Genomic DNA, 27,079 nt, shown 5'->3' with positions numbered 1-27,079 from the left:
GACCTTGTGGTCAGCCTGCCTCGGCCTCCCAAAGTGCTGGGATTAAAGGTGTGAGCCACCGTGCCTGGTGTGTTTATCTTTTATACCATGTTTTTTACTGTACCTTTTCTGTGTTTAGATATGTTTAGAACACTTCCCAAAAAAAATATACAATCGTCCATCAGGTATATGAAAAACTGCTAAACATTACTAATCATCAGAGAAATGCAAATCAAAACCAACAAGAAATATCATCTTACCCGGTCAGAATGGCTATTATTAAAATAACAAAAAATAGCCAATGTTGGTGATGATGCAGAGAAAAGGGAACTCTTGTAAACTTTGTTGAGAATGCAAACTAGAACAGCCATTATGAAAAACAGTATGGAGATATCTCAAAAAACTAAAAATATAATTACTATTTGATTCAGCAATCCCACTACAAGGTATCTACCCAAAGGAAAAGAAATCAATATATAAAAGGGATACCAGTACTCACATGTTTATTGCAGCACTATTCACAATAGCAAAGATATGGAATCAACCTAAGTGTCCATCAATGGATGAAGAGATAATGAAAATGTGGTATATATACATAATGGAATACTATTCTGCCACAAAAAAGAATGAAATCATGTCATTTACAGCAACATGGATGGAACTGGAGATCATTATCTTAAGTGAAATAAGCCAGACACAAAGAGATGAATCTCACTTATATGTGGGAGCTAAAAAATTTGAACACATGGAGGTGGAGAGTGGAAAGATAGTTAACAGAGACTGGGAAGGGTGAGTTAGGGAGGAAGCGGAAGGATGAAGAGAACTAGGTTAAAAGGTACAAACATGCAGTACGACAGAAGGAAAAAATTCTGGCCAGGCATGGTGACTGTAATCCCAGCACTTTGTAATCCCAGCCTGTAATCCCAGCCTGTAATCCCAGCACTTTGGGAGGCCAAGGTGGGTGGATCACTTGAGGCCAGGAGTTGAAGACCAACCTGGCCAACATGGCAAAACCCTGTCTCTACTAAAAATACAAAAATTAGCTGGACATGGTGGTACACACCTGTAATCACAGCTACTGGGGAGGCAGAGGCATGAGAATCAGTTGAACCTGGGTGGCTTGCAGTGAGCTGAGATCATGTCACTGCACTTCAGTCCAGGCAACAGAGCAAAGCCCTGTCTCGACAAACAAAATAAAACAAAATAATAACCCAGTGAAAAACTGGGCCAAATATTTGAACAGACACTTCACCAAAGAAGACATATGGATGAAATATTAGTATATGGAAAGATGCTCAATAGCATTAGGGAAATGCAGATGAAGATCACGGTGAGATACCACTGCACCCCTATTACAATGACTAAAATTAAAAATTGATTATACCAAGTATGGCTAAGGACCTGAAGCAACTGGAATTTTCATACACTGTTGGTGGGGATGTAAATAGTGGAATGGCTGCGGAAAATAACTTCGCCGTTTCTTAAAAGTTAAATATGGCCAATTGCATGGCTCATGCCTGTAATCTCAACACTTTGGGAGTCTGAGGTGAGAGGATGGCTTTGAGCCCAACCTGGGTGACATAGCAAGATCCTATCTCTACAAAAATTGGAAAGAAAAAAAAAAGCCAAGCATTGCAGTACATGCCTGTGGTCCTAGCTACTCAGGATGCTGAGGCAAGAGGATTACATGAGTCTAAGAGTTCAAAACGATAGTGAGCTATGATTGCACCACTGCACAATGTCATAGATGACAGCTCCATGCGTATTTCTGCCCCTAAAGACCTTCTAGTGGGACAAGATGTGGAGGTATAAGACGGTGATATCAGGACAACAGAGTGACATCCTGTCTCAAAAAAAAAAAAGTTAAATGTGTGTTTACTATATTACTGTATGATTCAGCCATTCTATTTCTATTTACACAAGAGAAATGAAAGCAAATGCAAATACTTGTGCATGAATATTCAGAGCAGCTTTAATTATAGTAGCCTCAAACTGGAAATAAGCCAAATATCCATCAACATGTGAATAGTTAAACAGATTGTGGTTTATGCATACAACGGAATAGTATTCAGCAATAAAAAGGAATGAACCAGCAGTAGACGTGAATTTTGAAATAATTATGCTAAGTGAAAAAAGTCAGACCAAAAAGAGTATATAGTATATGAATTCTGTTTACATAAAATTCTAGAAAATATAAATTAATCTACAGTAAGTGCAAAAAGAGAGGATAATGGTTATGTTCATTATCTTACTTGTGGTGTGGGTTTCAGGCGTATATACGTATGTCAAAACCTATCAAATATACCCTTTAAAGATATGCACTTTATTGTGTGTCAGTTATACCTCAGTAAAAAACATCAAACTTTAAAAAAAAAAAAAAAAAGACTCCACAAGGTTGCTTCAGTTATACATAAGATACAATACATTCTTTAGGGCAAAAGACACAACAAATAAATAGTAAGAGAAATTGGAAACTATAAAATTCCACAGAGATTTAGAAGACTTATAAACTAAATACCATATATGGACCTTATCTGAATCCTGATTCAAACAAATCAAATATCAAATGATATTCATGAGGGAGTTGGAGAAATTTGAAGACTGGCTGGATATTAGATGGTATTTAAAAATTATTGTTTAAATGTTTTCAGGCCAATAATCGTATTGCTGCTGTGTTAAAATAAAATGTGTCCTTATCTCTTAGGAAAAAATGTTGTACCCTTAGTCCAGCAGGGGGAGAAAGGATGTATTCCCTGTATAGCTGAAAATAGTGAGCAGAATAACGTTAAAGTTATTTTGGGGGTATATAACTTCCTCTTGGCTTGATAAAACATAGGCTTGACTGTTAGCCACTGAGTGCCTTTTCCTGCCAACCTTCACTCGTCAGAAAGGCCCCTGGCATCTTGGGTGTTGTCTTTGTTGTGAGATTTACCAGGGGGCAGGGCTTGTACTCTACTTTGTAGAATGTGCTGCTTCTCAGACAGGTCTACCTACACACTGTGTTAAGACACTTGATGGACTTGCAGGCTCTCCTTTAGCCTCAGGAGAAGCTTCCGCATAGCCCAGTGAGGTTTCAGAGAGTACTCCTGGTCCCCAAAGGCCATGATAACCACAGCGTACATAGATAATTGATCACACTGGATACATTATATGTTTATATTATATATAATTTCTGTCATTTGGAATATTAGTAGGTAGAGGGGTTTTGGTCACATATGACCTCAATCACCCTCTTGCCTTTATTTTCAGTCCTCCCTCCATGGAAAGTACTTGGTCATTTTTGAGAGTTCAGAATGGACTCTTCTACCTATGTTAGTGTTGTACATTGGGTTGCCACCTTTCAACATTCCACAGATATTTACTGCATCTTCCAAGCACTATTGCTGAAAATAGAGTTGGTTAAATTGCATCCCCTACCCAAAAGGATTACACAGCATAGGTGGTGAGAGACCTACCACATGGTAGCAGGTGATTGTGGCGCTAGGTGCAAAGGAAGGGCATCTTCCACCTGGAGTTAGGGAAAATTCCCTGGAGGAGGTTTAGCCAGGCACAGTTTAGGCAGCATATATGCACAGAAAGCAGCATGGGTAAAACCCGTCAGTGGAGGAGAATCACGTTCCAGTGCACTGGAGAAACATAAGGCTGACAAGATGGGGAGGACTCAGGCATAGAGATGAGGCTGATAAAGCAAAGTGGACCCACTTGCCACCATGAGAATATGTGGAGTGAATTTTCCTTCTCTGCACAGCCAGGCATCACCCACTGCTACCCACAGCCAGCTGATCTGTGCACCGAGCCATAACCCGAACCATCTTCTTTCCAAGGACAGATAATTTAAACAGTGCCTTTATTCTCCATCTGAATCAACTCATGATTAAGGCTGAATGAAAATTTGGTCCCAAGCTTGCTTTTTTCATTAAGAAAAGTAAATCTTTCTTCCGTGGGTGTATTTTCACTAAAACAATTCACAATTTTCATTCAATATTACTTGCATATAAATCAAATTAAGCTGAAACAGTTTGTTTAGTAACTTTAAATAGAAATTAATAGTGTCTTCCTGGTTTGCTGCAGTAGCACTAACTACTTTTTGGCCTTGCACTCTTTCCCCTTTCACAAGCATTCCTTCTTCAAACTACAATTGTCCTTCCTTTGTTGATTTCTTCCTTTTTCTCCTGAAATAACAACATAACCTTAAAAGCTGACAGAGACACTATAATATATCAAAACTTTTAACTATCTTTAGTCCTGTGATAACACACCTCTTTATGAGGAAAAAAGTGTGCATTATATAAAAAGGAACTTACGTCTGTAGATTTCATTGTTAATAATACACTGCCAAAGTCATCCGTGCTCAAGAGACAAAATGTTGAACCCAGCTGTTTTTTTCACACTCCTTTACTTGAAAGAATGTTTGGGAATTAGATATGGGCTGGTACAATTGTGTGTTATCTGTGGATTTTCTCTACTTTACAGTGTGGTTCTTTAATCATGGGTACATCTTTGCCTTGTGTCACGTGCTATGCAAGTTGTCACAGAGAAGATTCTCAAAGGCTTGATGGATGAATTTGTGTAGTGGATGTGGGTGGTTTTAAAAAGTTCATTTGGAATTTTTATTCCTATTTTGCTGATTTTTGACAGAAAATGATTCAGCACAACATATGACTAGTCAGTAGCTTTGGACATACCTAAAGCATTCATTGAATATTTAAGAATTTAAGCCTGCATTTCTCTTAAGATGTTGGATGTATTCCCAGTTGTAAATGCTTGTTTTCCCAACGTGTAAGTAAGTTTCCCAACAAACTTACTAATAGAGATTGAATTACATTTACATTCTGTTTACTGTTATTGAGACAGTTTGTTACTTCTAATCAATATAACTTAATTATTGGCCTGTATTTCAGCAATAATCCACGTGTGTTTATTTTAAATCGAACTTTGTCAGTTAATACTTATTTAGTTAACAACTATTTAGCACTTGTTTATTTTCTGTATTTAACAAACACTTATGTCATCCTTACTGTTTGCCACGTAGTGCTCTAAGGGCATTACATGAACTCATTTAATTTTCATAACAGCCCTACCAGCTGGGTACTGCTATTCTCCCTATTTTACAGATGAGGAAGCTGAGGCTAAGGCTCAGAGAGATTGAATAACTTGCCTGAGATCACACAGCCAGGAAGTACTAGAGCCAGTTTGCCTCAGAATCCATGCTCATAACCACCATGCCATGCATCCTCCATTCATTCACCTTATCTTTTATTGCGTGTCCACCTGTGTTGGGTGTTGTACTCGATGCAAGGATACATGGGAGCAGAAGTAGCCTCTGTGGTTCTAGAATAGACAAACACTAACTGAATCCCACAGAGACAAAAATTACCAAGGTGACATATGCCACTCAGGGGGACGCTCCCAGTGCCATCAGTGTGAACAGTGTGACATTCTAATGCAGACAGAGGGTCCAGAGAAGGTTTTTCTGAGAATGTTAAGGACTGAGCTGGAGGAGAATGATGAGGTACTTCTTAAGTTAAAGGTGAAGTTCGCTGGAGTCAGGGGATTCAGAAAAAGAACATTCTTGGCTTAAGAAAGCGCATATGCAAAGACTCTGTAGTGGAAGAGAACATGGCCACTGAGGAGTGACCAGGAGGCAGGGAGCAAAAGGACATGTTGCAGTAGGTAAAGCAAGAGACACAGAAAGAGGCAAACCATGACAGCCTTGCAGGCCATTTGTGAAAAATGTGCTTTTTAATCCTAGAGCTGTGAGAAGATGAGAATATATGCGTCCACCCTGCAGCACATACACACACACACACAGAGAGAAGAGTGGATGAAGAGAAACCAGTTCAGAGGGAGTTGAAGCAATATTTTTGATGAGAGGGTGACAATGGCAATAAACAGAAGTTGACAGTGAAGGTGTAATTAGAAGGTAAAATTGACCTGGTAATGGATTGAATGTGAGGAAGAGAGAGTGCTACCCACTAGAAAGAGAGAGTCCTGAAGGAGGGCCAGATCTGGGGAACAGACAAGTTTACCTTCACACTTGCTGAGTTTGAGAGACCTATGAGAATACAAGACTGGAGAGAGACATTTATGAGTGACCTGTAGGTAATAAATGAAGGTATCCTTAGGGGTAAATGAGATCACAGAGAGAGTGAGAGAGACCTGTAAGGAGAGACGAGCCCTGAGGAGCCCCAGGCTTTGACAGCCTTACAAAGGAGAATCAGCTTACAAAGAAGTTCAAGAAGACCCAAGAAATAGGAGGAACCAGAGTAGTTTCTGTCACAGAAGACAGAAAAGATGAAGGGTCCCCAGCATTAAGTGTTAAGAATTTAGTGTTGGAGTTACATGAAGACTGAAAAATCACATCTGTGCAGTTCAGCAATGTAGATGTCTGGGAGAATGGCTTTGTTGGTGATATCTGGGAGAATGGCTTTGTTGGTGATATCTAGGAGAATGGCTTTGTTGAAGCAGTGGCATTGACAACTGGATTGGCTATGCATTCAGGAGAGACTAGGAGAAGAGGAGATAGAGGTGGCTAGTAGCAACAGTCCTCTTGTGAATGGCAAGGACCCAGGTAAAGTGAGGTTAAATGTATAAGAACAAGGAGAGATTATTTGTCATAATAACAAGGGGAGACAATTGAGACAAGTAGCCCTGGGGGAGCATACATGCCCTGTCCAGAAGGGAGAGTGGCCACGCCTTCTAATTTCTCACAAGAAGCTAGAAATAGGAATTTTCATGTTTGAAAGATTGTTGATGGCTGCATTGCTTGCAACTGCAAAATATGGAAAACAAAATATTAAACTCTAAACAAATACTCTAATAAGTAGATTTCTTTTTCCTGATACACAGGGTAGCAATTCTGAAACTACTTTCTGTGTATACTAGCATTGAGCAATAAGTACATATCTTATAGATAATGGAAGTCACGCATCTCACTGTTGGAGAAAGAAGCTACAAATGTGGACAGAGAGAAGTTACAAATGTCCTGTGATATGGGATTGGAATTAAAGATATCAGGGTGAACTCATGAATAGATAAGATAAAAAGGATAGATACAGTGGGTGGGTCGGTGGGTGGGTAGATGGATAAATGGATGGATGGGTGGGTGGATAGATAGATAGATAGATAGATAGATAGATAGATAGATAGATAGATAGAAAATGTGTGTGGATATTTATATAGATACACATACAACTCTATCTTAGCCCTGTCTGCTGAGAGAGCCGAGAAATAGTTGTACCCCAGTAGCCATAATATAAACTAGCATCCTAATTTTGGTTTCTAAGTACCATTTTATACTAAAAGAGCTCCTTAGAAAAATGGTTGAATCTGGGGCTGGGGATGGAAAATACAAGATAAACTTGGAACATTTTGTGGTACCAAAAAGTAAGGAAGTGTTCAAAGAATGGCACATGTCAAAGGGACACTACAACCAATGTAAGGTCTCCCACCAATAAAATCTGAGGACAACTTGAACATAAAAACAAATAATAAGGGATTATAACTCATTTAATACATTTACAGTCTATGAGTCTAAACTGATTTAAAACCAATAAATATATTGGTTAATTAAATGAACAAACAAATGCAAAAAAGGGGAAGGCTCTTTCTTACAGTAGAATGCCAATGCAGGAGGAATAGTGTAATCAGAAAACCACCATTTAGCAACCATCCAAATAATTGATTTATGCAAGAATCACTAATGAATCTTAATACTAGCAGGTTGAAATAACAAGATATGTACACGGTCACAAAGTAACTCCTGACAATAGACTGATTAATTCCACAGGAAAAAATATCTTTACAGCTGAGAAATGTAGCAGATACAACCTTAACCAAGTGATCAAAGCTAACACCACCAATATGGGACATAATGACCTCATGTATGTTGTGATATGATGCACTGAGGAGGGTCCACCCCCACTTCTGTGCTGGTTCTGCCAGAAGGGCATACCCTGTACCTCCTCCTGAGGAAACATCAGACAAGCCTAAAGTGAGGGACATTCTGCAAAATAATTGGCCTATACAAAATGTCAGTGTCATGAAAGACAAACTAAAGAGCTATTCCAGAAGAAAGCAAGCTAAAGAGAACCCAGGTCTGTGGGCCCAAGGCCAGTGTCTCTCTCACTGCCTTGTGCTCAGAGAGGCAACAGTAGGTTTCTATGAGGCCTCCTCAATGGGCAAGTCCCAAACACAGATTTGGTGAGAGCAGAGAATCTGGTAGATTAGCAGAAAGTAGGGAAGTAGTCAGGGTTTGATCGTGGAGTCTGAAATGCCTGATAAGGAATGGGGACTTTAGGTGAAAGGGACCCATTGAAAGTCTTTTTTTTTAGTAAAATATCATAAATTTATACATACACATCTAAAGGCAAATTGATATTTTAAATTTCATCAGTCTTTACAGTTGCTATTCTAGCATCTCTTTTTATTATTATTATTATACTTTAAGATTTAGGGTACATGTGCACAACCTGCAGGTTAGTTACATATGTATACATGTGCCATGTTGGTATGCTGCACCCATTAACTCGTCATTTACATTAGGTATATCTCCTAATGCTATCCCTCCCCCCTTCCCCCACCCCACAACAGGCCCCAGTGTGTGATGTTCCCCTTCCTGTGTCCATGTGTTCTCATTGTTCAATTCTCACCTATGAGTGAGAACATGCGGGTGTTTGGTTTTTTTGTCCTTGCGATACTTTGCTGAGAATGATGGTTTCCAGCTTCATCCATGTCCCTACAAAGGACATGAACTCATCATTTTTTATGGCTGCATAGTATTCCATGGTGTATATGTGCCACATTTTCTTAATCTAGTCTATCATTGTTGGACATTTGGGTTGGTTCCAAGTCTTTGCTATTGTGAATAGTGCCGCAATAAACATACGTGTGCATGTGTCTTTATAGCAGCATGATTTATAATCCTTTGGGTATATACCCAGTAATGGGATGGCTGGGTCAAATGGTATTTCTAGTTCTAGATCCCTGAGGAATCACCACACTGACTTCCACAATGGTTGAACTAGTTTACAGTCCCACCAACAGTGTAAAAGTGTACATATTTCTCCACATCCTCTCCAGCACCTGTTGTTCCCTGACTTTTTAATGATTGCCATTCTAACTGGTATGAGATGGTATCTCATTGTGGTTTTGATTTGCATTTCTCTGATGGCCAGTGATGATGAGCATTTTTTCATGTGTCTTTTGGCTGCATAAATATCTTCTTTTGAGAAGTGTCTGTTCATATCCTTCACCCACTTTGTGATGGGGTTGTTTGATTTTTTCTTGTAAATTTGTTTGAGTTCATTGTAGATTCCGGATATTAGCCCTTTGTCAGATGAGTAGATTGCAAAAATTTTATCCCATTCTGTAGGTTGCCCGTTCACTCTGATGGTAGTTTCTTTTGCTGTGCAGAAGCTCTTTAGTTTAATTAGATCCCATTTGTCAATTTTGGCTTTTGTTGCCATTGCTTTTAGTGTTTTAGACATGAAGTCCTTGCCCATGCCTATGTCCTGTATGGTATTGCCTAGGTTTTCTTCCAGGGTTTTTATGGTTTTAGATCTAACATTTAGGTCTTTAATCCATCTTGAATTGATATTTGTATAAGGTGTAAGGAAGAGATCCAGTTTCAGCTTTCTACATATGGCTAGCCAGTTTTCCCAGCACCATTTATTAAATAGGGAATCCTTTCCCCATTTCTTGTTTTTGTCAGGTTTGTCAAAGATCAGATAGTTGTAGATAGGTGGCATTATTTCTGAGGGCTCTGTTCTGTTCCATTGGTCTATATCTCTGTTTTGGTACCAGTACCATGCTGTTTTGGAAAGTCTTTAACCAACTCGCTCACCATGTGCTTACTAGGCCATGGGAGGAGCCTTAGCAAGGAATCTTCAGACACCCTGTGGAAAAGCAACTGCTAGAATCTCTCAGCAACCTGATTCTCAGCCCAGATCCTCATCCAGTGATAGGACTTGCTGACTCTGAGCATTCAGGCCCACTTCACCAGAAGAGGGATGCATGCATTTGGACTACCTGCCTGCAACCTGGTCCAAATGCATACTGGAATGCATGCAGAATACAGGGAGAATACAACTCCATTTGCCTGCAGCCTGGTCCAGCATACATTTCCCACCTCATTGCCAAGGTGATCTTGTGACACCTTGTCAAATGCCTGGATAAGGTTCTGTATTCATGGCTGTTGCTTGCCTGCTCATCTGGAAACTCTACCGAGTAGGAAAATGACTTATTCTGAGTGAACTCTTGCTAGCCATGAGCAGTCCTCACTTTTTCGAAGCAATCAGAAACTATCAGTTTTAGACTTGGTTCCCTGATTTTGCTCTAGTTCACGTTCAGAGTCCCAAACTATGGTCTCCAGAATGTATCCTCTATGCTTTTTTTTTTTTTTTTTTTTTTTGAGACAGAGTTTTGCTCTTGTTGCCCAAGCTGGAGTGCAATGGCACAGTCTCGGCTCACCGCAACCTCTGCCTTCCGGATTCAAGCAATCCTCCTGCCTCAGCCTCCCAAGTAGATGGGATTACAGGCATGCACCACCACACCTGGCTAATTTTGTATTTTTAGTAGAGACAGGGTTTCTGTATGTTGGTCAGGCTGGTCTCGAACTCCCGACCTCAGGTGATCCGCCCGCCTCAGCCCCACAAAGTGCTGGGATTACAGGCATGAGCCACCACGTCCAGCCCTCCTCTATTGTTTTTTTTATGATTGATTCAACAGATACCCCCAGAAAGAAGAGTACTAGTTCTCTTGACTTGTGGAGCAGAAATGGGCACAGATATGCTGTCAGCCAAATCTCTGTCCTGTCATGGGCAGGATACAGGAGGCCATGCCTGGCAGCCTGCCAACACAAAGACCCCCACCCAGCCCTGGCTCACTGCCCAGCTAAGCTTAGCTCTCACTTGGTTGCTCCTGGGTCTTGGGATTCTCTTCTCTATCTCTGCTTTCCCTTAGATGCCACAACCCACAAAAGAAAGAACTGCAGAATTTTGGTGAACTTCAGAGGGCGCATGCTCCCCTCCTTGTGACCATGGTGTCACAGAAAGAGATCACTAGCTTTGGAGTCAAATTTTGGTGTCAAACTCACTTGCTGTATGACCTTGAACAATTTACCCCATCTCTCTAGCTTGTGTTTCCTCAATTGTGAATTAGGAATAATATATCCTCATCATACAGGGTTATGTATTTTAAGGATTAAATATGATGATCTACATAAACTGTCTAGCCCATGCAATATATCCAATATATGTTTGGTCTCTTTTCTTGCATCCTGAGTGGGCCCCAACTCAACACTTCCTTAAAGCATCTCCTATTCCTGTGGCCATGACCAGACAGGTTAACATAATACTCTTATAACTATGCATGGAAGAAAGAAAGCCTCAAGACAGTTTCTCCTGTTTTCTTTTAGACCTTTCTTGATTCTTTATGATGTTATTTCCTAACGATCCTGCCCCACGTGCTTGTGGCATCCCAGATTAAATTGCATCGTAAAGATAACAACCCAGTCCAAAGCCTTGTCCTTTTCTTAACACCACCCCCCCACCCCCCATCCTCACCAACTTTGGACAACCTTGAGGAGAGGAAAGGTATTTTATGGCTCCCAGTTTTTCCTCTCAGTGACTTGCATTTTAAATTGAAGTATATTTATTGTAATATCATTTACACCAGCAATTTTCTGTGTTAAATAAAAATGTCTTATCAGTGTCCAATGTGATGTATATCACTTTTGCTACCTTGGTGATTTTAATTTGAATTCTCTGTTACACAGTGAATATGGAGAGAATTAAATGCATATGATAAGGTGGTGCAGTACAATCTGAGATAAGGGGGAAATTAAGCTATGATAATTCTATTTAAGGCAGTGACAGCCCCAGTTCTGGGTCTTCTGGGCTTTAGGAGATACCACAAGAGCATGAGTAAATATTATATAAGCTCAGCATGTTGCTTTAATCTTGGGCTCACACGGATGTTTATTAATCAAATATAGTGATTTTAATATATATTCATGGACAATTCTCCAGCCTGGTCTGAAAAACTATTCATTTTCACATTTCTAACTTAAAAGATTTTTCTGGAGAAGATAGATTTAAGAATGTTGAATTACTCCAACAATTGTTTTGAACCAAGATAATTTTTTTTCATATCATGTGAGGCTTCAAGGATTTGAGGCTATACATGTTAGATTCCAAATTCTTTTAAAGTGCTTTCCTGATTTAATAACAAACAGCATTTTCCTTCTTTTTAATATGTCTATCTTGAGATGTGGTTTAAATGAAACAGATCTTGAAAGGGTCTCTGAGAAGGAAATTTTCATGGCATGTCCTCTAGCACCAGACTTGACTGCACCAGGTCAGGGGATAAATAGCACTTTGCAGATGAGTGTGCTTTATTTTGAGGCCCTCAGACACTTCATGAGACCCCTGTATTCTGGAATTCACTGCCTCACTACTGCTGATATACACAATGCTATGAAAAATGGGGAACCATTACTCATATATTTGCAAATTATGATACCTCTCACCTCTTCCCCTCTTTTCCCATCCTCTTCTCTTTTCCCCCAACCAAATAAAAAACTAAAACAAATACATATATTTGTTTTATTTTTTGCTTATTTAGTTTTACTGTCTTATTCCTTAATGTGTGCACCTGTAGTCCCAGCTACTCTAGAGGTTTAGGCAGGAGGATCGCTTGAGCCCAGGAGTTCTGGGCTGTAGTGCACTATGCTGATCCACTAAGTTCTGCATCAGTATGGTGACCTCCTGGGAGTGGGGGACCACCAGGTTGCCTAAGGAGGGGTGAACAGGTCCTGGTCAGAAACAGAGCAGGTGAAAACTCCTGGGCTGGTTAATAGTGGGATAGCACTTGTGAATAGCCACTGCACTTCAGCCTGGGCAACATAGCAAGATTTTGTCTCTTAAAAAAAAAAACAAGTAAGTTGCAAACCACATATCCGACAAGGGACTAGTGTTTAGAATATCTAAAGAACTTTAAAAATTTAACAATTAAAACACAATCAGGAAATGAGCAAAATACATGAAGAACCATTTCACGAAGAGGATACACAGATAGCGGATAAGCACATGAGAAAATATTTAACAACATTAACAATTAGGGAAATGTAACGTAAAACCCACAATAAGATATTACTACACACCTGCCAAAATGGCTAAGATAAAAAATGGCAACACCATCAAATTTTGGAAAGAATGCCGAGAAACTGCACCTCTTATAATTGCTGGAGGGAATTTAAAATGGCACAGCCACTCTGGAAAGCAGTTTGGCAGTTTCTTGTAAAACTAAACATGCAATTGCCATATGACCCAGCAGTTGCACTCACAGGCATTTATCCCAGAGAAATGAAAACTTGTGTTCACACAGAAACCTGTACACAAATGTTCATCACAGTTTCATTTACAATAGCCAGAAACTAGAAACCACCCAAATGTCCTTCAAGGGGCGAATAATTAAACTGTGATACATCCATACCATAGACTACTCCCCAGCAATAAAAGAAACAAATTATTCATGCAACAACTTGGATGATCTCCAGGGAATAATGCTGAGTGAAAAACACCAATCCTAAAAGGTTACATACTATGTGATTCAATATCTGTAACTTTCTTGAAATGATAAAATTGTGTAAGTAAGGAACATATCAGTGGTTAACAGGGATTAGAGATGGAGTTTGGGAGACAGGAGAGAAGTGGGTGTGGTTATAAAAGGGCAACACAAGCGTTCCTTACAGTGATGGAAGTGAAGCGTTCTGTGCCTTGACTGTGGCGATGATTACATGAAAACTACAGATGGGATGAAATTTCACAGAACTACCACACAATCAAAGGACTGTATGGAAAATGAGTGAATTTTGAGTAAGATCAATGGATGACATCTATCTGAATATCCTGGTTGTGACATTGTGGTATAATATTGCAAGATGTTACCATTGGGGGTAACTAGGTAAGGGGTACACGGGATAATTCTGTATTATTTCTACAACTACATGTAAATCTACATTTATCTCAGTTTAAAAAAATACAGAAAAATAGAAACAACATAATTTGATTAATTAAATGTTAATTAAGCATGAAAGGGTGAAGTGCAGAAGTGACACTGTCCTTCACTGGACTTCTTCCAATGCCCGAGTTTTCAAATAGCCAATTCATCCTCAAAACAGTCCTGTGAAGTAGGTACAAGGAAACTTGAGGACTGGAGGGGTAATAAGTTTTGCAAGTGTTAGGTAAAGCCCCAGTCTCAAAGAATGCAAAGCCAGTGCCCTCATCCTTGGCAACTAGGGCGCCCCTTCTGAGCAGGCCATGCTGTCTCTGCTGCTGTCGCTGCTGCTATACCAGCCAGCCAAGCCCAACTCTCCACTTCCTGAGGAGGCAGCTCCAGGGTTAATATGCCAAGGCCAGTAACCATCTTTGTCTTCCAAATGGGAAGTGATGATCATTCAGAGTGGAGCACCAGCAGTTGGCTTCTTTGCTAAACAGACCATAAAGAGAAACCATGCAAAGAGCATTCAGAAAACCCAGGATGCCTCAGATAAAACAGAGTGAGGTAAAATTCCCAGCAGCACAAAGACATTAATTAAAGTGAATTGAATAGATGTGTCTGTATAAATATTCCTAAAGATGGGGTTGTCAAGACGGAGTTAGACCTTGGGGAAATTTATGAGTTACTGATAATTATAGGGAAAATAAATCTTAAAAGGACAAAATCATTTAAGAATAGACTTTATAAACTAATGAAATTGGTGGCTTACAAGGGGTAGATGGGAACAGAATAGAAAGAATGGGGAAATGGCAAAGGGGTAGAAGATAGGATGAGGGCAGAGAGATCCTTCTCTGAGTGTTCCTCTTTATATAGCTCTGACTATTGGAACAATGGGATCACATGCCAGAAAAACTAAATATACAATGAAAGCCAATCAGGATGCAAGGGGAACCCAAGATGAAATGCAAATAGTAACAAATGAGCCTGGCTCTATTACAAATGAATACATAGCCACACTGAGGGCAGTAGGAAAGAAAATAACCTCAGTAATATGGAAAGCAGCATTGTGATTGGATACTGCAAGGCTAAGGACAAGAAAAGGTGTACACAAGTCCTGTTCATTAGTTAGTAATTTGTTTTCCACAGGGGTGTGGATGAGCAATTTTGAAACTATTTTATGTAAGTACTAAGATTGAGCAAATGAGTAAATGATTGTAGATAATGGAGCCAGGTTTCTTAAGTTGAAGAAAGGAATTATGAATAAAGGAGAGGAGGCTAAAATAAACTCTTTGGTGTTGTACTGGAATTGGAGGTTTCAGTATGAACAGTTTTCAATATATATACAGATGGATAGTTTTAGAAATAAATGCAGAGTGGTGTGTGTACACATTTGAGGATAGATAGATATAGATAGTTGCAGATATAATTAATATAATTATATATTTATATAAAATTTTCTAGCTTTGCCTTCTAAGAGGGCCTAGAAACCATGAAACCCCAGTAGCAATGAGTACAGCTAGTCCCCTTGGTTTCTAAATGCCATTCTTCAATAAAAGAAACCAGGGCTCCTTGGAGAAATGGTCGATTCCAGGGCTGGGGCAGGGAGCTTACAAGATAAGCCTGAACATCTTGCAGTTCTGAAAGCAAGGAAATGCTTAAATGATGGGAGAATGTAAAAAAGCCACAGGAGCCAACTTAAAGGAGCTTTCATTGGGCAAATCTGGGATAATTTGAGGAACAAAATACATAATGATAATGGATTACACCCCACAGAATAAAATAAGTACCCATGAATCCATATTGACAAAAATAAATGATTAGATGAATACAGAAATGCAGGAGAAAGGTCAGTCCTTCCTTACAGTAGAATACTAATTAATATTGTAGAAAGAATGTCAGAAATAGAAAATCACTATTTTACAAACTAATATAACAGTAATAATTGTTACAGAGCAGAATCATCAATGGATGCTAAAATTAGTAGGCAAAATATGATGGGAATCAGGATATTTACATAATCTCAAAGTGTTTTCTTACAGGACACATATTATTTACAGATACGCAGGGGGAAATAGTAACTTATGTAGAGAAATCTAGAATATACCACTCAACCAAGTATCAAAGTTAATATGACCAAAATGAAGACAAATCAACATCATGTACCCTCTGATATAGGATGTATTGAGAAGAGCACAGCATCAGTTCTGAGGTATTCTTGCCTAAGGTGAATAAGCTTAATCTAATCATGAGAAAACACCAACCAAACTGAGGGATGTTCTACAAAATAACTGACCAATGCTCTTTGTGAAAGCCCAGGTGCTGAAGACTGAGGAGCTGTCCTTGATTAGCAGAGACTGTAGATACAGGACAACTATGTGCAATGTGAGATCCTCGACTGAACTGTGGAACAATAGGGAAATAGAAATGATGTCTCTAGATCAGTGTTGAATTAATGTTAGTTTCCTGGTTCAGATCACTGTACCATGGTTATTTAAGTTATTAACATTAGTAGAAGCTGAATAAAGGATATATGGGAACTCTTTGTACTATCTTTAAAACACTCATAAGTCTAAAATTATTTAAAAATAAAATATGTAGAATTACAAAGGAAGACAATTATGTTGAAGTCATTATCTAGATATTTAAGTAAATTTGTTACAGAAAAAAAAATCACATGAAGCCAAAATAATAGTAATGTTATATGTGCATGGCTCTTTAAATTTTACAAAAAGAATTTTACATTGTTATTTAATTGCCAAAACAATCCCATGAGGTTGGCATTATTGCCCCCTCCCCAATTTTAGGGATGAAGAATTTAAGAGGTGCGTAGTATGGTAAAAACAAGCACCAAAAACATAAAAAAAAAAAACTTCAAAGCCAGGCAAATGGGCCTGCTTTCAAATCCAAGCACTACCATTTCCAGCCTGTGCCAAACCAATTAAGAAACTTTAGAGAAATTCTGGCAATTGGCTTTTGAGATTTTTGTGAGAATATAAACCCTGTAAACAGCACAGAGCCTGGCACATTCTGGGCACTTAAGAGAAAAGGAAGACGAGGATGAAGATGATGATGGTACTTTAGAGCTGAAAAGCATCTTTGAGTCCAGCCCAGAACTCCCCTGCTCCCAGCATAGAGTTGATCACCTCAAAAGCGGTTTTGGCCCCACTGTGGACATTGTGAAGTGGGTTTATACCCTCACAGATTAATTCTGTTTGAGGGAGCCCAACTTAAAAAATCTGTGCCTGTCCATATATGTAGAATATACATATGTTTGCATGTATTTGTATATTGAAAGAGTTAACAATAGGTGCATTCACAAACCAATAATTTCTAATATCAAGATGTCTAAGGAATGAATAAGGATGAGGAGGAAGGACTGGTGATCACCTGGTAGCACCCTTTGCGCCGCCCTCAGACTCATCGCTGATCTGCCTCCAGTGGGTCTTGCTATCGGTGGATGTGCTTGAAAAACTTTGCAGCAATTCGAACCTGAGATATTTTTTCTTGAGACTCGCTAAGAACTTGAACACATCTGATAAGTTATGGGATAAGGATCAGGAGGGCTGGCATCGCCCCACCCAGTGCCCTGCATACTGCAGCTCCTCATTGCATACTTACTGGCATGAATTAATGAGGATTTTGCTGAGAGTGGTTGTTGCTCTGCCACCACATTTTGCACCACACTGCTTTGCACTTGTTGGTTTTTCGTGTCTTTTTTTTCCCCCTTAGATTTCAGTGAACTTGCATTTCCTCTGGGACTAGGCTTAAAAATCAGCACATGAGATAAATTGCATATAATCAACAATATCCTTGAACATCCCTTAAATTACTTCATGCAAGATGATATATTTATACAACTGATGTACACACACTGCATCTGTGTGTAGACAATGTGCAGACAGTGTGTTAAAAATGTAGAGTGTTGGTTAAGATCATGGGCCCTGGAACCAGACTACCTGGGTTTAGATCTTAGTCTTACAATTAATTAGCTTTGTAAGCTTAGGCTAATTATTTAACCTCTTCATGCCACAGTTTGTTCATTAGGAAAATGAGAATGACAGTCACACTCCTTTCATACAGGAGTTAAAAGGATTAAAGAGAGTATATGTAAAGCCTTTGGCACAATTCCTGAGACTCATATATGCCACTCTTTATTATTATTGTACATTTATATATGTGCAATATATACAGCAATGCATACATAAAATGTAATTTTAAAATAGCTCAGTTACATAAACTTGAGCATATAGTTGAGTAAATTAAACACTTGTCTGCTGTAATCCCCTCCCACCAACCTGAACGTTCCTCAAAGCAGCAATAAAACTTAATTTTGTGCTGATTTTAAAGCCCCTCTAGTTGCTACGTGGCTCGCACCAGGGGCTGCTCCCTTAGAACTAGCTGAAGCCCAGTGTCTACATTTATGAAGGCAGAAATGAATCTTCCAATGAGTTTAGCTGACATGCAGCCCTGTGTGACATCTTTGCCTCCTGTCATAGAGGTAATTGAGGGACCCCTGCCTTGGATCAGAAGTCTTATTTAAACTAGACCTTAGACCTCAGGATTCTGCTATGATACCGTGTCTGGTTCCACTTGATGGCTATTGGGATGCCATAGTAACTAGGGGAACATATGTGCAATTATATCTAGTGACCAACCTTTGAATATGACCTAGAATAGTGAAACTATGCTTTCTATCTCTTCTTCTTTCTTCATCTGGATGTGGAAAGGACAGTGGCGACAGTGGGTACAGTGGTGGTGGCTGCTTTAACAGCAGTAGTGGTGATGTTTGCACTAGTGGCAGTGGTGGTAGTACAGATCACGGCAGTAATGATGGCAGCAGCATTGGTTAGTTGGAGTGTGGTGGTAATGCTGTTAGTGATTATTGGCATAGCAATGAGGCATATTAGTGGCAGCGGTGGTAATATGGTGTTGGTCATAGTGACCGTGATGGCAGTTGTCTTGCTGGGCATGGTAGGATGGTAGTGGTGCTATTAATGTGATAGTGGCAGTGGGAATCATCGTGTTGGTTGATGCTGATCATGATTTGATGATGGTGGCACTGTTGGTGATGGTGAAGTAGATTGTGATTTCCGTAATTTAGGTCAGTGTTTTAACCGAATTTCAGAAGCAGGAAGTTGATATTGGAGAAAATGCCCCCAAATATCTCATATACACCCCAAATTGTAAAATATTTTCCTAAGTCTGGGTAACATGGGCAAAGCATCCAAATGAAAGTAACCAATTCCCGTGATATAATTTGCTGATAGAGCTGACTGAGTATTTCACAAAGTGTGGTCCTGTGAACACTCATCCAGCAGAGGGATCCATAAAAACTAAACAAGCATGGGAAGCCTAGGGACTTCTGTCCCCTTCTTGGAGAATTACTGTGCACATTAAGGGCTCTCAAAGGATCCGCAATCTGCAGTAAAAGTCTGTTTCACTTTGTTTGCCCTCATGTTTCTCAAACATATTTGATCACTTAACCCTTTTTCTTTGGGGAAGGTAGGTGCCTATCAATCATTGGGTAGAACAGTTAGAGAAACAATATAAACAACACTCGAAATAAAAAGAAAAATAAAACTTGAAAAAAGTTTCCCCACAGGGACTAATTTTCAGGTGCTTAGTGAGAATGGGCAACTTTAGGTTATTTTAAATGTCTTGTATTGCAAAGTGGAAAAGATCATCTTAAATTTACATAATCAGAATTGTGTACAAGGAATCCATTAGACATGTAAATTAAGAGTATTATTAGAAACAAACCTCAAAAATGAAATTGCATTAACTACCTCAAACATTTACAATCTAAGAAACCCATATCCTTTTATTCTATACTTATAAAATTAGTAATTTGATCATTATAGAAAAGTAGCCCTTGTTTACGTTGGAGCCCAGTGCTAAGTTAATAAAATAACCTTGGATGACTGAAAGGAAGTGGTCTCTCTATAGCCAATGCCAATCTGTGGTTCTCCACTAGCACATAAGAATTGCCTGGGATGCTAGTGAATAATTAAAGTGCCTAAACCTCACTGCCAGTAAGCAGATTTGGTTACAATCTGGAATTTGCATTTTTGTCAATGACATCAATGCAGACTTCACTTTGAAAAATACCAGAAGGAACTGACATTAATATATTGTCTTCTATCCTGTTCATTCTACCCAATGTCAATTTTAGGAAAAAATCTTGTTTCAAGTTTCCTGTTCCTGTAGCAGTTTCAGGAGCAGCCCAGGCAAGGGAGGTTGACTGGTGGGCCAAGCAGGTCTCTTCCCTAATACAATGCTGTTAACCTCAAGGGCAGAGTCCACAGCTCCACCAGATGTGCTTAAAGAATTAAGAAAATGGCTTCCTGATTTCTACAGTGATTCCTTCCCATTTAGTGAGTAATCATTAGTCTTAACATGAATAATGCAAAAAAGGCAGCTAAGCAGTTTAAATTTTATCCATAAAATTAAGCCCTGTGTTTCACCACAGCATTTAACTCCATGACCTATTTTATTGAATCCCCCGCATATCTTGGACAGCTTCCTTGAGTGTAAATTACCATGAAGGTAAATTGAAAATGTATCAAGAAATGGGCAAGGATGTTAATGCAGAATCAAGGCATCATCGAGCTTCAGTTGTTATGAAGATTTTTTAAAGTATCTTTCCAATACAGTTAAAGTGAAAAGAATTGATTTGATTAACAAGGCTTTACCTTTCTTAGGTTACCATCTGCCTTCAACATTGTAGGTGATTCAGTTTCAATGTCCCATCCTCCAGAAAACGTGTTCCAACCTGTTCAGAGCTTCTTTCGGGCTTCTGACACTTCCCTCATGTGTTTCTGCCCAGCAGTGACTACCCATTTGGTGACTGTCCAACTCCCTTGGGACTTTATCCCCCACCCCCAACCCCATCCTGTGAGAGCAGGGCTCCCATCATATTTATTTCTGAATCCACATTGCTGGTACACTCTCTGGCTTGAAGTGTGTGCTAAACTGTCTGCTAAAGAATCAGTGTGTTCCCCTCTTGCCTTAAAAGCAGGAAAGGAAATGTTATTTGTAGTGAAAACAAGGAGGCAGGTAGGGGAAAATTCAGATTCTACTGATATTTCTAGTGTGCTTTCCAACCGTGTATCTGCCCCTGAACTATCCCTATATTAGTCATTTGAGTCTTACGCCATGCCTCCGAAGTGTGTGGTATTATTTATTCTTATTGCACAAGTGAAGGGAATAGGGTATAGAGAGGTTAAGTAATTTGCCCCAGGTCACACAGCTCATAAGTAGCAGAGGCTCACACTTAGGTCTGTCTCTGCATGCTGGACCTCAAATTCCTGTTACTGCAAAGCCTGGCTTGAAAGGACAGTTGAAGTAACAGATTGCCCAGGCTCAGTTATTTGTTAATACAGAGGACAGAGCTGCTTTGCCTAGATTCCACACATGGAGGATGTCCAGTGCAGTGTTGAGCAGCTTGCCTTCAGCAGGAGCAGACTTTATGCCCAGCCAGAACTTCCTGATTACAACCTGTCCTCACTGCCTGCTCCCTGGCTGCCTTTCTTCCTATGTGAGGTTCCTGCCAGGTCTGAGGATCCCAAAGAGAAGGTAATGAGTTTTTGAGGGGCCATGAGACCCTAGCATTTGGGAGTTCTGGTGAGTGCTTTTTAAAACCCACCTACTGCGAAAAGATTCTGGTCAGTGGGCAGAGAGACACAGCTGGGTGTTAAATGATGGGAGACAGAGGCATGCAAAAAAGGAGATTCTAATCCTCCAAAAGCAGGCAGGACCCCAACGGAGCACCCCCTCCTCTGGAAGCTATGTAAGGGCTCAGACACACAGAAGGTGCTGCCAGCCAACCAGTGTCACATTTCTGAGACTCAGAGAGATGATTGCAGAGAAAGGAACAGGAAAAAGAAGAAACAAAAACATCCTTTCTGCCAGGTGTGGTGGCAGGCATCAATTTCAAAGGCCTCTTTGTGACTGGATTGAAGAAGCCAGGAGCAGGGAGAAGAATAGATCCAGGTGGCAGGCCTATAATCCCAGCACTTTGGGAAGCCAAGGTGGGTGGATCACCTGAGGTCAGGAGTTCGAGACCAGCCTGACCAACATGGTGAAATGCTGTCTCTCCTGAGAAATACAAAAAAAATAGCCAGCGTGGTGGTGGGTGCCTGTAATCCCAGCTACTCGGAAGGCTGAGGCAGGAGAATCCCTTGAACCTAGGAGGCAGAGGTTGCAGTGAGCCAAGATTGCACCATTGCACTCTAGCCAGTGCTACAAGAGCAAAACTCCGTCTCAAAAAAAAAAAAAAAAAATCCTTTCTATCCAGGACCAAAGGGAAGTTTAAACCCTATGAAATATTGCTGCTTTGTTGTTTACTTTGCCAAATTCTTAAGAAGTTGCACACAAAGAAAGCAGGACATTTGGAAATAAAGAAAGAGAAACCTCATACTGACAAGCTCAGGCACTGAAAGATTCTGAAGACCAAAGTGGGCTTTATAGTGTGCAGGAAGAGTTTGCTGATTGAAAGGAAGACTCTTCACACACAAAGAAGTAAGAGAAATTGAAGCCAGACAGAAGAGCACATATTCCAAGGGCACTGAGGAGAGAGGGCAGATGATCACACTTCCAGTAATGGCCACCGTGGTCCCAGCTGGCCGACTGTGCTGCCAGAGGGCTAGGCTCCATTTTGGAGTAATGGGAAGACCTGGATCTATTCTTCTCCCTGCTCTTGGCTTCCTCAATCCAGTCACACAGAGGCCTTTGAAATTGATGGGCACTTCTGGCCAGCAGGACACAGGGCGGAGCAGTAAATAGGTGTTCTCAAATTCATTTGGATCACACAATTGAAGAGCTCTCTGGAGAAACAAAAAAAGATGCAAAACATTAAATAAGCTTGAAGACTGAAAAGGAAAATAAAGACAATGGTGCTAAAATGGCCTCAAAGTCTCAGTAGCCACAGCCAGATCATATTTTCCAAGCTTCACTTAGAGGCGAGGTTTAATCACAACAGTCTGTTTGTAAAGGCATACATAACCATTTAGTTGAGATTCTGGTCTTTTTTATGTTTTTTCTTAACATGCTACATTACCCCCAGCTTCTTTGTTACTTGATTCTTAACACCACTTGTGACAGTTGCTCCTGATCTCTTAGATTTTTGTCTTTCAAGGCCTTTGTTTCCCAGGGTGCACTTCAGCCAACACAACCAAGGGAAGAAGAAAATGGGCAAAAGTGTGCATGAGGTGGTAGGGGCCAGACTGTGCTTGTGCCCACAGAAACACCAAGCTTCTCCCAGCAAAAGCCCCAGAACTGAAGTCTGCAAAAGGGAAGAGGCAAATTAGTAATCATTCTGTGCTACACAGCAGCCATGTCTGAGCATTACCTAATGCTTTTCTCAATTGTTTTGACACATGTAGTTTTGTTTTAAATATGTATGGTAATTTTTAATAAAATGCTGATAAGTGTGCCAAGCCGTTCTCTGTGGAAATAATGAAGTCTTTACAGTTTGGAATGCTATTAAGTCTTTGCTTCACGGTTTGTGAGGCTGCTAGCATTTTAAGCAGCAATAACATTTTATTGAGGCCCAGTCTTGCTGAGGGGGATGGTCAGCTCTAGAAGGGGCAGTTTTTCCATCACACCTTAGAGTGACCTGGTTTGGGGCTACACATAGATGGAGGTGGAGCTACTTAGTGGTACCCTTCTTAGCCCTGCCTGGCTTAGCTACTACCTCTCCAAAATTCACTGTCCATCATCAGTACAGTGCAGTAGAAAAAAAAATATGGGCAAACCTGGGTTTGAATCTCAAGCCTACCGTTTTCAGGTAGTATAACCATGGGAAAAATCACATAAACTTTTTGAATGTCCATTCCTGTTCCAGTTATCAGTATATAACAAACCACCCCAAACTTACAGGTGTAAATTGACCATTCTGTTATGCTCATAGATTCTGTGGATCAGGAATTTCACCAGAGCACAATTGGGTGGCTTGTCCCTGCTCCATGATACCTGGGGACTCAGCTGAGAAGTCTTGAAGACTGTGACCAAGTGGAGTCCCTGCAGTCATCCAGGGACTCTTCATTCATGTTTCTGGCAGTTGGTGCTGGGTGTTGGACATTGACTACAGCACATGCATGTGGCCACTCTGTGGGGTCTTTCTGAGTAGGCTAGTTTGGGCATTTTTTAGAACCCATTCATGGCAGCTGGGTTCTAAAACCAAGTGCCCCAAGACCATAAGATGTAAGTGCATGGCATTTTTATGACCTAACCTCAGAAGTCACAAAGTATCACTTCTGCCATTGAGTAAAGCAGTCACAAATACCTACCCCAGCCCCCTAGGAGGAACACAGACTTCACCTCTCAATGGAAGAGTGGCCAGGTTCTAGAAGAGCATGTAAACCAGGAGATGAGATGATCCTGTGGCCATGTTTTGAAAAGACCATCTGTCACAATTCTCTCCTCTAGTGAGTCTACCAGGCCAGAGAATGGAGGGAGTGATGATTGCCAAGCACAAGCTAAGTGCCATGAGCTGTTCATCTGTTATCTAATTCTAATTATTTAAGTCTTAAAATAGTATCCACACTTTTTTGTTTGTTTTCAGATAAGACATTATATTGGTCAGCTTCAGCTGCATAAAAACTACAAATTATCAACGGCATACAAGAATAAGCAGTTTATTTCTTGATCACAGATCTTGAGTCAGCTGAGACAGATGTGTTCCTCCTCTCCTATTCTGAGGTTTAAGAGAGTTAGGAGAGGAAGTGGCTGCCTTATGTATTCTTCTCATGTAGATAGCACAGGCAGAGGATTGCAAGCCCCACCAAGCAAGCAAGCTTTAAGTTTCTGTTTATGTCCCATCTGCTACTATCCCATTGGTCAAAGCAAGTCTCATAGCCAATTCCAAAGTCAAGGGGCAGGGAAATACATTCTGGCCTTTGTGAGGCTGTGGCAGAGATGTGGGTGTATAATACTATAATGGCAGAGTGAGGAATTGGGAGCAATAATTCAATCTACCATAGCTATTTTCTAGCACAAAGAAAATTGAATAAGGATATTGTGGCATTACAGCTAGTGTTTAACAATATAATCTTAGGTGCAAAATACCCATATAAAGTAGTAGGTTATCAAATTGCTAATAAAAGAATAATTCAACAAGACCAGGTAGCATTTATCCTAGGTATTCAAGGACAATATACCATAAAGATATCTATTAATATACCACATTACTAAGACAATATATTTTTATGAAACTTAAATCATCATCTCAATACACACTTAAGTCATTCAATAAAATCCAACACCTACTTGGGGATTTTTTTTATGCTCTCAGTAAATTAGAACTGTAAGGATCCTTCCTTAGCATGATGCATAATGGCATAACACTTCAAAAGCATCCCCACAGAAGCAAGGGAATAGAAAAGAATGCCTACTCATTATTTTCCAATGGTATCAGTCAAAAATAAATATAGTTATAGAAAGGAGATTCAGTTTTCATTACTTGCAGGTGGTGTTACTGTGTCCTTAGAAAGTCCAGGAGAAGCATTTGAAAAACTATTAGAACTAATAAGTTCAGTAAGGTAGCCCAGACTCAAAATAAACCAAAGTATGGGATTTCCTATATAATGGTTGTAATGCAACGTAATAAATATATATATATATATATATATATATACACATGACACAAATATAGTGGAAAAAAGATCCCATTCACAAGATGAACAGCCAAGGACATTTGTTACTAGCACTAACCTGAACCATATACATGAAGGGCACCAAGGGCAGCAGGCAGCAGCTCGGCCTGCTCTGAGGCTGGACTAAATGGAAACATGACCAGCTCCTCACGAAAACAGCCATTTATTGATTGGCTTTCCGGTGAAAATGCCAATGGGTGGATATTTTTCTTTATTTGTTAACTTGAGAAAAGTATCCAGAGGCTCTCCCAGAAGACTAACCAGGTGCTCAGAAAGCTTTCAGAGATATCAAAAGGTAATTGTTTTTGAAAGTGATTAAATGAGTGTGATACTGACTCCAGACAGCATAATGGAACATGATGCTATATAAAAAGATAACATAAGGTAAAAACAAAAAATAAGTGGGAGTCAGGGAGGTTATTTAGTAAAAGAAAACAACATAGTCACTTAAGTATTTGGAAGGGAAAAAAAAGCAGTTTGACTTCCTACCACATATATTTCACTTAGTAAAATACTAAACATAAAACCTAAATGTGGAGAATTCCCTGTCAATGGCTGTTTCCTTTGACCTGCACCTACCTCCTGGAACTACACAGGCAGTATATTTCCAGGGGTAGAGAAAAAAATTATGGTAGGCCTAAATGTTGCCTTTATCCTTTCGCCGTGAGCAAAGTAATTAAACAGAACCTACCCAGGCTCTGACAGGGCCACCCAGCAGCCTATAAGGGACAGATAGACCTTTCTGGAAAAGGCTGACTCATCAGAGAAAAACCATAGGTCATACGAAAAGGGACTGCAGTTCCAAAGTAGGGACCAGGCGGCAGATTCAGGGCAAGTGGCTCTCCATTTAAGAATATAAAATTTTTGTAGGTTGCCTGTTCACTCTGATGGTAGTTTCTTTTGCTGTGCAGAAGCTCTTTAATTTAATTAGATCCCATTTGTCAATTTTGGCTTTTGTTGCCATTGCTTTTGGTGTTTTAGACATGAAGTCCTTGCCCATGCCTATGTCCTGAATGGTAATGCCTAGGTTTTCTTCTAGGGTTTTTATGGTTTTAGCTCTAACGTTTAACTCTTTAATCCATCTTGAATTGATATATGTATAAGGTGTAAGGAAGGGATCCAGTTTCAGCTTTCTACATATGGCTAGCCAGTTTTCCCAGCACCATTTATTAAATAGGGAATCCTTTCCCCATTGCTTGTTTTTCTCAGGTTTGTCAAAGATCAGATAGTTGTAGATATGCAGCGTTATTTCTGAGGGCTCTCTTCCGTTCCATTGATCTATATCTCTGTTTTGGTACCAGTACCATGCTGTTTTGGTTACTGTAGCCTTATAGTATAGTTTGAAGTCAGGTAGCATGATGCCTCCAGATTTCTTCTTTTGGCTTAGGATTGACTTGGCAATGCAGGCTCTTTTTTGGTTCCATATGAACTTTAAAGTAGTTTTT

The 27,079-nt window shown here is 39.9% G+C and overlaps 1 protein-coding gene and 1 long non-coding RNA gene across 12 annotated transcripts in view; one reads left to right on the top strand and one right to left on the bottom strand.

The window, feature by feature from the left end:
- Positions 1 to 27,079, top strand: part of NMNAT3 (nicotinamide nucleotide adenylyltransferase 3) — a 120,621-nt gene that overhangs the window by 56,307 nt on the left and 37,235 nt on the right. The window lies entirely within an intron of this gene.
- The window catches only part of LOC100986620 (uncharacterized), a 213,015-nt gene continuing 205,568 nt past the window's right edge, over positions 19,633 to 27,079 (bottom strand). Inside the window, exon 7 of the long non-coding RNA XR_008624900.2 lies at positions 19,633 to 22,805. This is a non-coding gene — a long non-coding RNA (uncharacterized LOC100986620). The remainder of the gene's footprint in view (positions 22,806 to 27,079) is intronic.

Source organism: Pan paniscus, chromosome 2 (assembly GCF_029289425.2).
Source record: "Pan paniscus chromosome 2, NHGRI_mPanPan1-v2.0_pri, whole genome shotgun sequence".
Taxonomy (NCBI): Eukaryota; Metazoa; Chordata; class Mammalia; order Primates; family Hominidae; genus Pan; species Pan paniscus.
Note: the sequence above shows the minus strand (reverse complement) of the source record. Positions and strands in the feature narration are given on the sequence as shown.